Here is a 17,047-nt window from a genome sequence, read left to right on the forward strand (position 1 = left end):
TGCGCCTGCACTGATTGAAGACAGGTACGGCCGCGGTGCAGGTGCCAGATTTTGAATGCTAACAGGCAGGGCCAGCAGAGCCCTGTCAATCACAATGCGGAGGGGGCGTCTTTAGGATCGGAGGATGCGGCTGCTACCAGCAAGTAGCCGCCCTACTTGCTGGTAGCAAGGTAATTTGCATATTTTAAAAGCATGTTTTAAACAAAATCTACAGGACCAAAATGATTAATTTGATTATGTAGGCATAAATCGCAGTGTGGGGATTATAAGTAAGCAAAAAAAAAAAAAGGTTTAGTGGGGTGACAGAAGGCCTTTAAGGACCAGGCCATTTTTTGCAAATCTGACCAGTGTCACTTTAAGTAGTGATAACTTGAAAACACTTTGACTTATCCAGGCCATTCTGAGATTTTTTTTTCGGCACATATTGTACTTCATGACACTGGTAAAATGAAGTAAAAAAAATTCATTTTTATTTATAAAAAAATACCAAATTTACAAAAAAAAAATCAAAAATTGCAAATTTCCAAGTTTCAATTTCTCTACTTTATTAATACATAGTAATACCTCCAAAAATAGTTATTACTTTACATTCCCTATATGTCTACTTCATGTTTGGATCAATTTGGGAATGATATTTTATTTTTGGGGGATGGTACAAGGCTTAGAAGTTTAGAAGAAAATCTTGAAATTTTTCTGAAATTTTCAAAAAAACATTTTTTAAGGGACCAGTTCAGGTCTGAAGTCACTTTGTGAGGCTTACATAATAGAAACCACCCAAAAATGACCCCATTCTAGAAACTACACCCCTCATGGTATTCAAATCTGATTTTACAAACTTTTTTAACCCTTTAGGTGTTGCACAAGAGTTATTGACAAATGGAGATGAAATTTGTGAATTTCCATTTTTTGGCAAATTTTCCATTTTAATCCATTTTTTCCAGTAACAAAGCAAGTGTTAACAGCCAAACAAAATGCTATATTTATTGCCCCGATTCTGTAGTTTGCAGAAACACCCGATATGTGGCCGTAAACTACTGTACGGGCACACAGTAGGGCGTAGAGGGAAAGGTGCGCCGTATGGTTTTGGGAAGCCAGATTTTGCTGAACTGGTTTTTTGACACCATGTCCCATTTGAAGCCCCCCTGATGCACCCCTAGAGTAGAAACTCCAAAAAAGTGACCCCATTTTAGAAACTACGGGATAGGGTTGCAGTTTTGTTGGTACTAGTTTAGGGTACATATGATTTTTGGTACCTCTATATTACACTTTTTGTGCGGCAAGGTAACAAGAAATAGCTTTTTTGGCACCGTTTTTTTTTTGTTATTTACAACATTCATCTGACAGGTTAGATCATGTGGTAATTTTATAGAGCAGGTTGTCACGGACGCGGCGATACCTAATATGTATACAATTTTCTTATTTATGTAAGTTTTACACAATGATTTCATTTTTGAAACAAAAAAAATGTTTTAGTGTCTCCATAGTCTAAGAGCCATAGTTTTTTCAGTTTTTGGGCGATTATCTTAAGTAGGGTCTCATTTTTTGTGGGATGAGATGACGGTTTAATTGGCACTATTTTGAGGTGCATATGACTTTTTGATCGCTTGCTATTACACTTTTTGTGACGTAAGATGACAAAAAATTGCTTTTTTTACACCGTTTTTATTAGTATTTTTTTACAGTGGTCACCTGAGGGGTTAGGTCATGTGATATTTTTATAGAGCCAGTCGATACGGACGCGGCGATACCTAATATGTATACTTTTTTTTATTTATGTAAGTTTTACACAATGATTTCATTTTTGAAACACAAAAAATCATGTTTTAGGGTACTTTCACACTAGTGTTTTTCTTTTCCGGCGCTGAGTTCCGTCCTAGGGGCTCAAATCCGGAAAAGAACTGATCAGTTTTATCAGGATGATCAGGATGTCTTCAGTTCAGTCTTTTTGACTGATCAGGCTTTTCAGAAAACCGTAGCATGTTGTATTTTTACCTCCGGCCAAAAACCCTGAACACTTTGACTGAACGCCGGATCCGGTCTTTTTCCCTTTGACTTGCATTAACGCTGTGTGTTCAGTCAAACCGGGGACGGCTTTTGCATGTTAAACCTGAAAATGTGAAAAAAAGTTAAAGTCCATAAATGGCGGATCCGTTTTTTCCAATGCAATTTTTCATTGTGATCAGGATTCAAATGTAATCCGTTTTCACGCGTTTTTCCGGATCCGGCGGGCAGTTCCGGTGTCGGAATTGAACGCCGGATTTAAACAATGCTAGTGTGAAAGTAGCCTTAGTGTTTCCATAGTCTAAGAGCCATAGTTTTTTCAGTTTTGGGCGATTATCTTGGGTAGGGTATGATTTTTGTGGGATGAGATGACGGTTTGATTGGTACTATTTTGGCGTACATGCAACTTTTTTGATCACTTTTATTACCTATTTTGGGAAGTAAGGTAAGCAAAATTTCAATTTCATCATAGTTTTTTATTTTGAATTTTTATAGCGCTCACCGTTCGGGTAAAGTAACATGACCGTTTTATAGATCTGGTCTTTACGATTGCGGTGATATCAAACATGTGTAGGGAATTCTATTATTTTCATTTGTGATAAATGTGTTTTTTGATTTTTACTTTTTTTTCACTTTTTTTTTACCCAGACCCACTTGGTTCTTGAAGATCCAGTGGGTCTGATGTCTGTATAATACAGTACAGTACACTATATAGTGAACTGTTCTGTATTTTACTTACACTTTGTCTGAACAGGTCTATGCCTTTAGCACCGATCTGTTTAGCACCATGGACCTGAGAAGGCGTCCTGTTGCCATGGGAACCTGAGAAGGCGTCCTGTTGCCATGGGAACCTTCCCCGTCTGCTCAGTTGTGGCCACAACTGCGCAGACAGGGAAGGGTAAGGAGGGGGGCTCCCTCCCTCTGTCACCCCATCATCCTGTCGGGGGGCTGAAAAGGCACAGCAGCCCCCCGATGGGAGAGGGAGGGAGCTCCCGACTGTTAACCTCTGCTATTACGGACCGCGGTATGGAAAGGGTTAAACGGCTGACATCGCATCACAGATGTCAGCCGTTTATACCAGAGTGTCAGCAATGTGCTGACACTCTGGTATAACCACTGGCCACCAACGCACCGCCCACACCGCCCGCAACCCCCCCTGCACCTCCCGCCGCCATAAAATCATTCAGGGGTGCAGGGGGGGTGAAAAATCTATATTATAGGCATATAAAGTTTCTGATCCCCGCGGTCAGGGACCGCGTGGATCAGAAACTGCAGAAAGGGCAGCAAACCGCAGGTCTGAATTGACCTGCTGTTTGTTGAGATCGCCGACATGGGGGGGTCACGGGACCCGCCCACGCATTTAGACGAGGTGCCTGCTCCATGATTTGACCAGGCACCTTGTTCCGATCACCGCCGGCCGGGCGGCAGTGTTCGGAACAACACATGACGTACCGGTACGTCCTTAAGGACTCTGGAAACATGCCGTACCGGTACGTCATGTGTCCTTAAGGGGTTAATGTTTGTGTGTGTCGTTAAAAGATATCAACACTAACCCCCCATAACAGTGACATCTACTGTACCCCGGCATCTTAACAGTGACCTCCAAGCCCCCCATCCCTTAACACTGCCCCCCCAGAGTGCCCCATTTCCTTAAAATGGGACCTCCACAGCAGCCCACCCCCTTCACTTTTACCTTCACAACAGCCTGCCCCTTTAACAGTGAGTTTCACAGCACACCACCCGCTTGACAATAACCTCCACAGGGGTCTGCCCCCTTAACAGTGGCCTTTACAGCAATCTGCACTTTAGCACTGAAATCCATAGCGGACCATCCCCTTAACTGTGACCTCCACAGCAGCCTGCCCCTAGGGTGGCCAGAGGTCCAGTTTTAAGCCGGACAGTCCGGCTTTCATACCCCCTGTCCTCCGTCTGGTGCAGGGCCTGGACGGACACAGGGATGTCCTTTTGAACAGTTCACTCTCAGCAGCACTGTGCTGTCTAAGCATGAGCTGCAGGGAGAAAGTCACACTAACTCCCACCCCTGCAGCTGACAGAAGTTGATTTTTAACTTCATTTTTTCAATCCCTGTTTGCTGAGGAGAGGGAGGGGTGTGGCCTAACCAGATCAGGAAAGTGTCCTTTTGAACAGCTCACTCTAAGACAGCAGCACTGTGCTGTATGAGTGTGAGCTGCAGGGAGAAAGTCACCGTCCCTCCCACATCTGCAGCTAACAGAAGTTGATTTTTAACTTTATTTTTTCAATCCCTGTCGGCTGAGGAGTGGGAGGGGGCATGACCTAACTGGATCGGGGGCGCAACTTAGCGGGACCTAGAAGTTGTTTTTTTACTTCAATTTTTCAATCCCTGTCAGCTGAGGAGTGGGAGTAGGCATGGTCTAACCAGATCAGGGATGTGTCCTTTTGAACAGCTCACTGTAAGACAGCAGCACTGTGCTGTCTGAGCGTGAGCTGCAGGGAGAAAGTCACCGTCCCTCCCACATCTGCAGCTGACAGAAGTTGATTTTTAACTTCATGTTTTCAATCCCTGTCGGCTGAGGAGTGGCATGGCTAAACTGGATCGGAGGAATATCTTAGTGGGACCTGGGGGCAGGGTTTTACTTCAATAGCGATTATCTTGGTGACAGATTTCCTTTAAAGCTCACCTACAGCAGTGAAGAAAATGGCTGGGTTGTTATGGAAACCTGGAGTAAAACTGTGTATGTGGAGGTTAACGGCCTGCAAGATTCTATTGGCTGATAAGGGTCATTTGATCAAGCTTATATTGGCTAATGCATTTTTGGGGAATATCTCAGGAACGGTACGTCCTAGAGAGCTGAGACCTGGTCTAAAACCTTTACGGACACCTGATATACCTGTGTGCCAAATTTCGTGGTTGTAAATGCGAAGGTGCGGATTTCTTTAGCGGAAATACATACACACACACACACATACACTCAGCTTTATATATTAGATGAACACACCCCAAAACTATTTGTATCAGACTGCAAATTCACCCCAAAAGAAAGGATCAATAGACTTAAAATAAATATACTTGAAATAAATATACCCCAAAACTGCTTTTATCAGACAGCACTTTCAACCCAATAACCGATGCTTGGATCACTGTAATTACTGTTTAAAACAATCTAAAATCTGTAGTAATAGATCACTTTTAGTAACTCCAATTAGTGGAGCAAGGTATAATAGAATAGCTCCTATTACCCTAGAATAGCTCCTATTACCCACGCATTACAATCTCCTATTGGTCCCTGCTCTCTCCCTACAGTGTGAATAATGCCTCCCTATCCTTTCCCTACACTATGAATAATCTTTCCCTGAACAGCTCAATCGTTTTTTTTTTTTTTTAATAAAGTACCGTATTTTTCACTTATCGCTTTATAAGACACAATTTTTTCCCCCAAAAGTAAGGGAAAAATTGATTAGCTTGGTGAGGCGGCAGTGGTGGCAGCGACTCCTCTCTCAACCTCACACCGCGACCAGCGCTCAGGCCCCATGACCGACACACTGCAAAGACCCTGAAAGATGCCCTCAGCCACAAGCAGCAAGGCTGTGCCGGGCTCCAGCGAGGCAGCGGCGACTAGCACTGGAAGCATACAGAGTGAGGCCATGAAACAGATCCTGGTGGTCCTTGACAAGAAAATCCGTAACCTTGAAAAGAAGAAGGGCAAGTTGGATGACTACCAGGAACAAATGAGCAAAGGAGAGCCGCTGAATCAGGACCAACTGTATGCGGTGGCGAAATATCAAGAGGTTGTAACAAACATGGAATTTGCTTGTGAGCTTCAAAGAAGTTTCATGTCTTTGGGACAAGATATCCAGAAAACGATCAGAAAGACAACTCGTCGTGAACAGCTCATGCGTGAAGAAGCGGAACAGAAACGTTTAAGAACGGTGCTAGAGCTCAAGTACATCTTGGATAAGCTCGGAGACAAGGAGGTCCGCAATGACCTGAAGCAAGGTTTAAATGGCGTTCCTGTGTTTTCTGAAGAGAAACTTACTGTCTTGGATGAGTTCTACAAACTGGAGGAACCAGATCGGGACCCAGCCATGAGGTTGAGTGAGCAGTACGAACCAGCTTCCATTCACCTGTGGGATGCCCTCGAAGGGAAAGACAAGACTGTTTGTGGAACCACATATAAAACCCTGCGTGAACTGCTGGATCGTATCCTTTAGAGCGGATATTATGATACCCCCCATAATCACCAGAATGGGCTCTGTGAGGAGGAGGAAGCCCTTGCAGTGCCGCCTGCAGAAGAACAGGCGCCCGAGCTCGAACCTGTAGAAGCTGTGGAGGAATATGCTGAGCCCACTGAAGTAGAGTCCACTGAGTTTGTGAACAGACAGTTCATGGCAGAAACCCAGTTCAGCAGTGAGAAGGAACAAGTGGATGACTGGACAGTAGAAACTGTTGAAGTTGTGAACTCGCTCCAGCAACAGCAGGCGGCATCCCCTCCAAATCCTGAGCCCCTTCAGTTAAGTGCTATTCCTCGAATTCAGCCTGACCCCGTGGTCCGAAGGCAGAAGGTTCAGGATCTGATGGCTCAAATGCAAGGTCCATACAATTTCATGCAGGACTCTATGTTGGACTTTGACAACCAACTGATTGATCCAGCCATTGTGTCCGCACAACCCATGAATCGATCTCAAAGCCTGGAGCTGCCACAGATGGTTTGTCAGCTAGTTCACTCTGAGCCCAGGCTATCTCAGCCCAGCCAAGGTCCTGATAGCACACAGGTTCCAATGGTATCTTCCACTAGTGAAGGCTATGCTGGTTCTGCACAGATGTACCAAACGTCTCATCCCTCAGAACAGAGGTCCCAAAAAGACGCCATGGAGCAAATTCAGGCATCTCTAAACTTAAGTACAGATCCAACACAGACTTCCTCGTCGATTCCTGCTGCTTCCCAACCTCAGGTGCTTCAGACTGGGTCGAACAAGCCGCTGCATAGCAGTGGCATCAATGTGAATGCTGCGCCATTCCAGTCCATGCAGACCATATTTAATATGAATGCACCTGTCCCTCCTGTGAACGAGGCAGAAACGCTTAAGCAGAACCAGTACCAAGCCAGCTACAATCAGTCTTTCCCTGGCCAGCCTCATCAAGTGGAACAATCTGAACTTCAGCAAGAGCAGCTACAAACAGTGGTAAACCCTTACCATGCAGCACCGGACCAGTCACACCAAGCTTCTGCCGGGCGCCAGCAGACACAACAGCAGAATCCCGGATTTCCTCGCAACAGCCAACCTTTCTACAACAACCGAGGGATGCCCCGTGGTGGACAGCGTGGTGGCAGGGGCTTAATGAATAGCTACAGAGGATCATCCAATGGCTTCAGAGGAGGTTATGATGGCTACCGCCCTGCCTTCTCAAACACTCCAAACAGCAGTTATTCACAGCCACAGTTCAGCGCTCCCCGGGATTATACCAACAACTACCAACGGGATGGCTACCAACGAAACTTTAAGCGTGGTGCTGGACAAGGAGGTCCTCTGGGCTCCCCCCAAGGTAATGCTCAAGTGATGCACTCCTAATACAGCTTCCAGGCATCATGGTTTCAAGCCTGAGGAGCAGAAGGAATATTTTATTCCCTCTACAATAACATGCCTAGATAATGTCAGCCACAGCATCTAGTGTGAGGTGTAGCATTTCGCTCGGGTGTTGAGCGAGACATTATGCGTTTTTGTATAGGATCCATTGAAATTCCGTTGAGCATCAAGTTAGCACTCGGTTAAAAACTTTGCCTTTTACTAGAGTGACTTGGCTTTTTTCTTCTTCTTGTTTTTAACAACAATCTCTCCTGAAAACTTTTAACTTAATTTTTTTTTTACATTTTTTTCCCCCCCTCTCCCCAACCAAGATGGGGCTGTGTACTGTACATTCATATATTTTTTTTTTTCACTTCAACTTTTGCAAGCAGAACTAAATTGTTTTTACCCCTGCTATTAAAATTTTGCCCCACCAAAAATCTCTAAACTTGTGACTGATTCAAATAAAGTTGTGTTAACGTAAAAAAAAAAAAAAAGTTGGGGGAAAATGGCCGTGCATCATATAAAGTGAATACTAGTGAGCGCTTCCATTATGTAAGCGCTTACTAGTATGCATTAGGTGTAGGAAGCGGGGAAGAAGCGATACAAGCGCTTCCGATACTCACCCTCCCTTGTCTTCTTGGTAGGGCCCGTTCTCCACTGTCCTGACCCCATACAGCATCAGGACGTAGTGTGCACACTATGACCTGATGCTGCACGCAGTAAAGTGACAGTGCAGCGCGGGCCGTAGAGGACAGGGGAGCACGACGCCAGACCCGTAGAAGAGCAGTGGTGCAGGAGAGGTAAGGAAGTTTTTTTATTTTAGTCTGATGGTTGTCTGAAAGAAAAGGACTGATCTGAGGTCTGATGGGGGTCTGAAAGAAAAAGGGCTGATCTGAGGTCTGATGGGGGTCTAAAAGAAAAAGGGCTGATCTGTGGTCTGATGGGGGTCTAAAATAAAAGGTCTGATCTGAGGTCTGATGGGGGCCTAAAAAAAAAGGGATGATCTGAGGTCTGATGGTAGTCTAAAAGAAAAGGGATGATCTGAGGTCTGATGGGGGTCTGAAAGAAAAGGGCTGTTGTGAGGTCTGTTGGGGGTCTGACATAGAGGGCTGATGGGGTTCTGACATGGAGGGCTGATATGGGGGTCTGATGTGATGTCCTGATATTTATGGGGGTCTCATCTGAGGGTCTGATATGAGGTCTGATGAAAAATATTTTTTTCTTACTTTCCTGGGGTGCGTCTTATCATCGGGTGTGTCTTATAAAGCGAAAAATACGGTATTTTCTAAACACTGTCCCTAGTGCCTGCAATGTATCTCCCTGCACTAAGTTCACAGTAAAATGGCGGAGACTGGGCATGAGAAGGCTTTTCATAGAGCTGTGACATCGCAGGGGGTGGCTATCTGCTGATTAGCTGTTTGCATGGCATTGTGGGTGCTCCCTCATTTCAGGGCTTCTAAGGTTACTTTCACACTCGCGTTTGGTGCGGATCCGTCATGGATCTGCACAAACGCATCCATTCAGATAATACAACCACATGCATCCGTTCAGAACGGATCTGTTTGTATTATTCTTAACATAGCCAAAACGGATCCGTCTTGAACACCTTTGAAAGTCAATAGGGGATGGATCCGTTTTCTATTGTGCCATATTGTGTCAGAGAAAACTGATCCATCCCCATTGACTTATATTGTGTCAGGACGGATCCGTTTGGCTCAGTTTTATTAGACGGACACCAAAACGCTGCAAGCAGTGTTTTGGTGTCCGCCCCCAAAGCGGAATAGAGGCGGAACGGAGCCAAACTGAGGCAAACTGATGCATTCTGAGCGGATCCTTATCCATTTAGAATGCATTCGATCAAAACTGATCAGTTCTGGAACGCTTGTGAGATCCCTGAACGGATCTCACAAACAGAAACTAAAACGCCAGTGTGAAAGTAGCCAAACTTTCACTTTGTAACATGTGCAGCAGCCATTTTAGAAAAAATTTGATTCGTTACCACTAGAGTTGAGTGGACACTTTGAGTTCGGGACCCGAACTTAACCCGAACTTGACCCCAAACCCGAACCCCATTGAAGTCTATGGGGACCCGGACTTTGGAGCACTAAAATGGCTCTAAAAAAGTAATGGAAAAGGCTAGAGAGCTGCAAAAGGCAGCAAAATGTGGTTAAGAGCTTGGCAAGTGCTCTGCAAACTAATGTGGATAGGGAAATGGCTTAAAATAACATAAAATACATACAAAATCAAATGTATAATCTTGATCTAGGAGGATAAGGTCCTTATGGAGTAGGAGGTTGAGGAGGCGGTGGAGGAGGAGGTAGTCAACACTGGTTTTTTATTGATTTTTTATTTTATTATTTATTTATTTTTGCTCAAATTTGGGTAGACCCCAAAACATTGGGAATATAAAAAATAAAACAAAGAGAAAGTGCGCTGGAGTACAACAATGGCTGGGTGAGGCCGGTATACATGTCTATTCTGCACAAGGTACGGAAAAGTCCTGTGGGATCCCTGCCTGGTTCATTTTAATGAACATGAACTTGTCCACATTGGCTGTGGACAGGCGGCTGCACTTGTCTGTGATAACCCCCTCCTGCCGTGCTAAATCAGACAATACACTGGCTGCAGGGCAGGCCAGCACCTCCAAGGTGTAAAGGGAAAGCTCAGGCCATGTGCCCAATTTGGAGACCCAGAAGTTGAAGGGGGCAGACCCATCAGTCAGTACGTGTAGGCGTGTGCACACATACTGCTCCACCATGTTGCACGTCCCCGTGACATCCACGATCCAATTGGATATCTTCCCTATCAACTTTCGATGTTGTTTTCTGCGCCTACCATAGTGATCATGGGTAATTGGGAATCAGGGTTCCATGCCGGAGAGGGAGCGTGAGAAAGGGATACCACATCCAAGGTAGGTCAATGGCTGAAATGTGATTGAGCGGAAATGTGGGACAAGTTATTAAAGCTGAATCATCCAAATAATGGAGGGGGCGCTCAGCTATTAACCATTTCCGACTCAGGGAGGTAGTGACGATAAATAACAAAACAGGACTCTTAAGATGCCCTGTTATTGGAATGATTAATACAAAATTACAGGGAATGTCACTGCGGTATTTTGGATTAGGAAACGTTAGACAGGAGAGACTCCTGCCGCTTTCTTTTAGGCGCCTACCATGGTGATCACGGGTAACGGGGAATCAGGGTTCCATGCCGGAGAGGGAGTGTGAGAAAGAGATACCACATCCAAGGAAGGTCAATGGCGGAAATGTGGGACAAGTTATTAAAGTGGAAGGATCGAATGAAAGGAGGGGGCGCGCGTCAATTAAAGACGAATTTTAGAAATTTAAGTCCCTGTCACCTATGCAGAGCAGGGGTTTTTCAACGGCAAAAATCGGTTTATTTCACCCACCAATGGAACAGACGATTTTTTTAAATTTCGGTCCCTGTCAACTATGCAGAGCAGAGGTTTGTATACGGCAAAAATGGGTTCATGTCAGCCACCAAATGAACAGACAATTTTACAAAAATTAGGTCCCTGTCACCTATGCAGAGCAGGGGTATGTATATGGCAAAAATGGTAAAATGTCACCCAAGAATGTAACAGAGGCTTTTGCACCCTGCTCCCTCTTTTGCTGTGCTGGTGCCTCTGTGCGACCACCGCCTCTTCCTCCAAACTGCACACGTCAATCGCATGACCTTGATTCCATGTGGGGTCTAGTAGCTCATCATCCTCCACATCATCCGCCACATCATCTTCCACCCAATCTTTACCCCTGCCCTCCTTGTCGGTCTGCAGACTGCAGAAAGCCGCAGCAGTTGGCACCTATGTTTCGTTATCATCAGAGACGTGCTGCGGTGGTCTTCCCATGTCCTCATCCTCAAACATAAGTGGTCGGGCATCAGTGCACTCAATATCTTCCACTTATGGGGCAGGGCTATGTGGATGGCCCACAGAAACCCTGCCAGCAGAATCATCAAAAAGAGATAAACATAACTTGGGGCTCAGAATGCTTGCCTGATTTGCAAGGGGGTGAGTTGAAAGACAGATGGCCATGGACTGTAGGTGCCAACTCTGATCTTTCAGCAGTTAACTGGGTGGGAGACAATGTAAAGGAACTGGAAGCACTGTCAGCCACCCAATCTACCATCGCCTGTATTTGTTCTGGCCTCACCATTCGTACTGTCCTAAATGCAGTGTAGGCCGAAAATGTACTTTCTAGCTCAAAAGATGAGCATTTGTCACCCAACAATGTAACAGACAAATTAGTGAAATGTATTTCCCTGTCCACTAGGTAGAGCAGGGGTATATCACAGCCAAAAATTGGTGAATGTCACCCAACAATGTAACAGACGAATTTGTGAAATGTATTTTCCTGTCCACAATGTAGAGTAGGGGTATATCACATTGAAAATAATAAAGATTTTATTAGAATCAGAGAAAAGGGGTAATAGATAAAATCAGGCATACAGGGAATCAGAGATGATGAGAGGTATAAGGTAAATAGCCATCCGACACTCTGAAGGCCTGATTGGTAACCTGTTGCTGGCTATCACTCTGTACAGTTTAAACAGCTGGCCATCACAGCGCCGATGCATGCACGCTACAGTGCAGCAGCTTCATTCGCATCTGATACTATCATTTATTATGTATCGCTCCTGATGACACAGTGTAGTTATATAGAAACGCGTTGAGCGATCTGATGTGTCACTTTTCGCTCAATAAGCAGGGCAGTCTTTATTAGTGAATCTGTACCATCACTGACCGTCCAGACTTGAGTGATTCAAAGCATTACATACCGCTCACTTAACAGGGCAGCGCTAACAGGGTGCACCAGGACCCATTGTAGCTGCTTAAACTGTGCAGATCATCTACCCTATTGCTCAACACAAAGAGCATTAGGACAGATGTAAAGTGGATTAGATCTGCATGGTCAGTCCCTGATCTGAGTGTAGCGATACTATTACCTCGTTGCTACTGGCTACACTTATATCAGTGTGTTCCAACACTGAGTGATAGCCAGCAACAGGTTACCAGTCAGGCCTTCAGATTGTCGGATGGCTATTTACCTTATCCCTCTCCGCATCTCTGATTCCCTGTATGCCTGATTTTATCTATTACCCCTTTTCTCTGATTCTAATAAAATCTTTATTATTTTCATTTTCAACGTTCCTTCAGGCTGAAACTTAATATATATCTACTGAACGTGTACCGTTACACCTACCCTTTATTGTGAATTGACAGGGGTATATCACACTCAAAAATTTGGGAATTTCACCCGACAATGTAACAGACATACTAGTGAAATGTATTTCCCTGTCCACTAAGTGAGCAGGGGTATATCATAGCCAAAAATTGGTGAATATCACCCAACAATGTAACAGACGAATTAGTGAAATGTATTTCCCTGTCCATTATGTAGAGCAGGGGTATATCACAGACAAAAATTGGTAAATGTCACCCAACAATGTGACAGATGAATTAGTGAAATGTATTTCCTTGTCCACTAGGTAGAGCAGGGGTATATCACAGCCCAAAAATGGTGAATGTCACACAACAATTTAACAGACGAATTAGTGAAATGTATTTCCCTGTCCGCTATGTAGAGCAGGGGTATATCACAGCCAAAAATTTGGGTATGTCACCCAACAATGTATCAGACGAATTAGTGAAATGACTTAAAATAACATAAAATACATAAAAATAAAATATAATAATCTTGATCTAGGAGGTGGAGGTCCATATGGAGTAAGAGATTGAGGAGGCGGTGGATGTGGTGGTGTAGGTGGAAGTGACGGTGGAGAAGGAGGAGGTAGCAAACACTGGTATTTTATTATTTTTTTTGTTTGAATTTGGGTAGACCCCGAAACATTGGGAAATATTAAAAATAAAACAATGAGAAAGTGCGCTGGAGTATAACACTTAGATGCCTGGTCATGCCTGGTCATGCAGGTTGTGGACCTTTCTTTGTTTTTGAGGTGTCTACTCCACTGCAGCTCGTGCTTTGCACTTAAATGCCTGGTCATGCAGGTTGTGCTCAGGTTGAGAACGTTTATGCCTCGCTTCAGGCTTTGATTGCACAGCGTGCAAATCCCTCGTTTCTTGCCGTCACCACATTGTCTGAAGAACTGCCACGCCAAGGAACTCCTTGGAGCTGGCTTTGGTGTGCTCGGTCCCTTGGTGTGGTGGGCAGTAGCAGGCGTACTGTCTAGGGGACGGCCGCTCCGCTTTTGCACCCTGCTCCCTCTTTTGCTGTGCTGGTGACTCTGTGCGACCACCGCCTCTTCCTCCGAATTAGACAGGTCACTCGCATGACTTTGATTCCATTTGGGGTCGAGGACCTTATCGTCCTCCACATCATCTTCTACCCAGTCTTCACCCCTGCCCTCCTTGTCGGTCTGCACATTGCAGAAAGCCACAGCAGTTGGCACCTGTGTTTCGTCATCATCCGAGACGTACTGCGGTAGTCTTCCCATGTACTCATCCTGAAACATAAGTGGTTGGGCATCGGTGCACTCAATCTCTTCCACTTCTGGGGCAGGGCTATGTGGATTGCCCTGGGAGACCCTGCTAGCAAAGTCATCAAAAAACAGAAGAGACTGCTGCATAACTTGGGGCTGAGATTGCTTGGCTGATTTGCAAGGGGGTGAGTTGAAAGACTGATGGCCATGGGCTGCAGGTTCCAACTCTGATCTTTCTGGGTGGGAGACAATGTAAAGGAACTGAAGGCACTGTTAGCCACCCAATCTACTATCGCCTGTACTTCTTCTGGCCTCACTATTCATAGAGCCGCATTTGGCCCTACCAAATAACGCTGAAGGTTCTGTCGCCTACTTGCACCTGAGGAAGGTGTTTCACTTGTGCATGTAGCTCGCACAGATCGACCATGTCCTTGTCACGGATGGTGTTGCAGAAAGCTGGAACTTATAAATAAACATCCGACTGGCTTGATCCCAAAATAAGGAGCATATGGGTGAGCCCTATAAAACCCCTAGAGCTCTCCCTGACTGCTATGCCCATGCAAAGATCTTTATGGTAGACGATTGCATGCCCTCGTACCTTATATTATGTGACACCTGAAAACCCTATAATAGTGAGGGGACATGACCACCGGCTCCCTGCACTTAATACGGATGGAGTCAGGGTCACCTACAAACAAGCCAGCAAGAAACTGTCACGGATGGTGTACAGGAAACAAGATAATACAATACAAACAATGACTCACTGGACCCACAACTAAGGAACAAAAGGGAGACCCCTGCAATCGACCTGCCGCTCTCCCTTATTGCTCAGCCTATGCGACCACCCCAAAGGTGGATGGGCGCATATCCACGTACCTCGGCTATCTTAGACCTGAAGGCCCTACAATAGTGAGGGGACACGACCACCGGCTCCCTACACAGACACGGAGGGAGTCAGGGTCACCTGGATCCAGAAAACCGAAAATCATAAATACATAAACAGAACTTATCTTGCAGACAACTCGGAACTGGGACAGCATGCACACACACTCCAGGAAGTTGTATCAGCCGCACACTACTGCCTTATGGGTAGGAATTTAAAGGGAAGTAATCAGTCCGACTGCATGACAGCTGAGATAGACTAACGAGGTGAGGAACAGAAACCAAAACAAAGAAACTCAAGGAGGAGGATCTGGACGGCTCCTGTCAGAGCTTCTCAGCTGTCTGGTTGTGACAGTACCCCTCCCTCTAGGAGTGGACTCCGGACACTCAGGGCCCACCTTCTCAGGATGGGACCTATGGAAAGCCCTGATGAGACGAGAGGCCTTAATGTCCGTCACTGGGACCCACATCCTCTCCTCAGGACCATAACCCTCCCAATGAACGAGGTACTGGAGGGAACCGCGGACAAGACGAGAATCCACAATCCTAGAGACCTGAAATTCAAGATTTCCATCAACAATAATCGGAGGAGGAGGCAAAGGCGAGGGTACAATAGGTTGAACATAAGGTTTCAATAAGGACTTATGGAAAACATTATGGATCTTCCAAGTCTGAGGAAGATCAAGACGGTAGGCAACAGGATTGATGACAGACAGGATCTTGTAAGGCCCAATAAACCTAGGACCCAACTTCCAGGAGGGAACCTTCAATTTGATATTCTTGGTAGACAGCCACACCAAATCACCAACATTCAGGTCCGGACCAGGCACACGTCTCCTATCCGCCACACGCTTATATCTCTCACTCATGTTCTTTAGATTATCCTGAATCTTTTGCCAAATAGATGACAAAGACGAGGAGAATCTGTCCTCATCAGGCAAACCAGAAGAGCCCTCTCCAGAGAAAGTCCCAAACTGCGGATGAAACCCATATGCACCAAAAAATGGTGACTTATCAGAGGACTCCTGACGACGGTTATTTAAAGCAAACTCAGCAAGGGACAAAAAAGAACACCAATCCTCCTGATTCTCCGCCACAAAACAGCGCAGATATGTCTCCAGATTCTGATTGACACGCTCTGTCTGGCCATTCGACTGCGGATGGAAAGCAGAAGAGAATGACAAGCGAACCCCCAAGCGAGAACAGAAGGCCTTCCAGAATCTGGAAACAAACTGCGTGCCCCTATCAGAGACTATGTCTGAAGGAATCCCATGCAATTTGACAATGTGGTCAACAAATGCCTGCGCCAGCGTCTTAGCATTGGGCAAACCAGGAAAAGGGATAAAATGCACCATTTTGCTAAAACGGTCCACCACCACCAGAATCACAGACTTCCCCGAGGAACGAGGCAAGTCCGTTATGAAGTCCATGGACAGATGTGTCCAAGGACGGGAAGGAATGGGCAAAGGAAGGAGAGGACCTGATGGCCGTGAATGAGGGACCTTGGCACGAGCGCAAGTCTCGCAAGCTGCCACAAAACCCTCAACCGACTTACGAAGCGCAGGCCACCAGAATCTCCGGGCAATGAGATCCAGTGTGGCTCTTGTCCCCGGGTGCCCAGCAAGGACCGTATCGTGGTGTTCTTTAAAAATCTTGTGTCTCAAAGCAAGAGGCACAAACAACCTCCCAGGAGGACAAAGATCAGGAGCTTCTGACTGAGCTGCCTGCACCTCTGCCTCCAATTCAGGAAAAAGAGCAGAGACCACCACACCTTCAGCCAAAATGGGACCCGGGTCTTCAAAATTCCCACCTCCCGGGAAACAACGTGATAGGGCATCTGCCTTCACATTCTTAACCCCAGGGCGGAACGTAACAACAAAATTAAACCTTGAAAAGAACAAAGACCATCTGGCCTGTCTCGGGTTCAGACGCTTGGCTGACTCCAAGTAGGCCAGATTTTTATGGTCAGTAAACACGGTAATAGGGTGTCTGGCTCCCTCTAGCCAATGGCGCCATTCCTCAAAAGCCAACTTGATGGCCAACAATTCCCTATCTCCCACATCATAATTTCTCTCTGCGGAGGAGAGCTTCTTTGAGAAAAAGGTACACGGTTGCCATTTGGCAGGAGAGGAACCCTGAGACAAGACCGCACCCACCC

General features: G+C 45.7%; 1 pseudogene; it reads left to right on the forward strand.

Annotated features, from left to right (window-relative positions):
• Positions 1-5,510: 5,510 nt before the first annotated feature.
• LOC120995154 lies at positions 5,511-7,551 on the forward strand (annotated as a pseudogene).
• Positions 7,552-17,047: the final 9,496 nt, after the last annotated feature.

Source organism: Bufo bufo, chromosome 3 (genome assembly GCF_905171765.1).
Source record: "Bufo bufo chromosome 3, aBufBuf1.1, whole genome shotgun sequence".
In the NCBI taxonomy this organism is placed as follows: domain Eukaryota; kingdom Metazoa; phylum Chordata; class Amphibia; order Anura; family Bufonidae; genus Bufo; species Bufo bufo.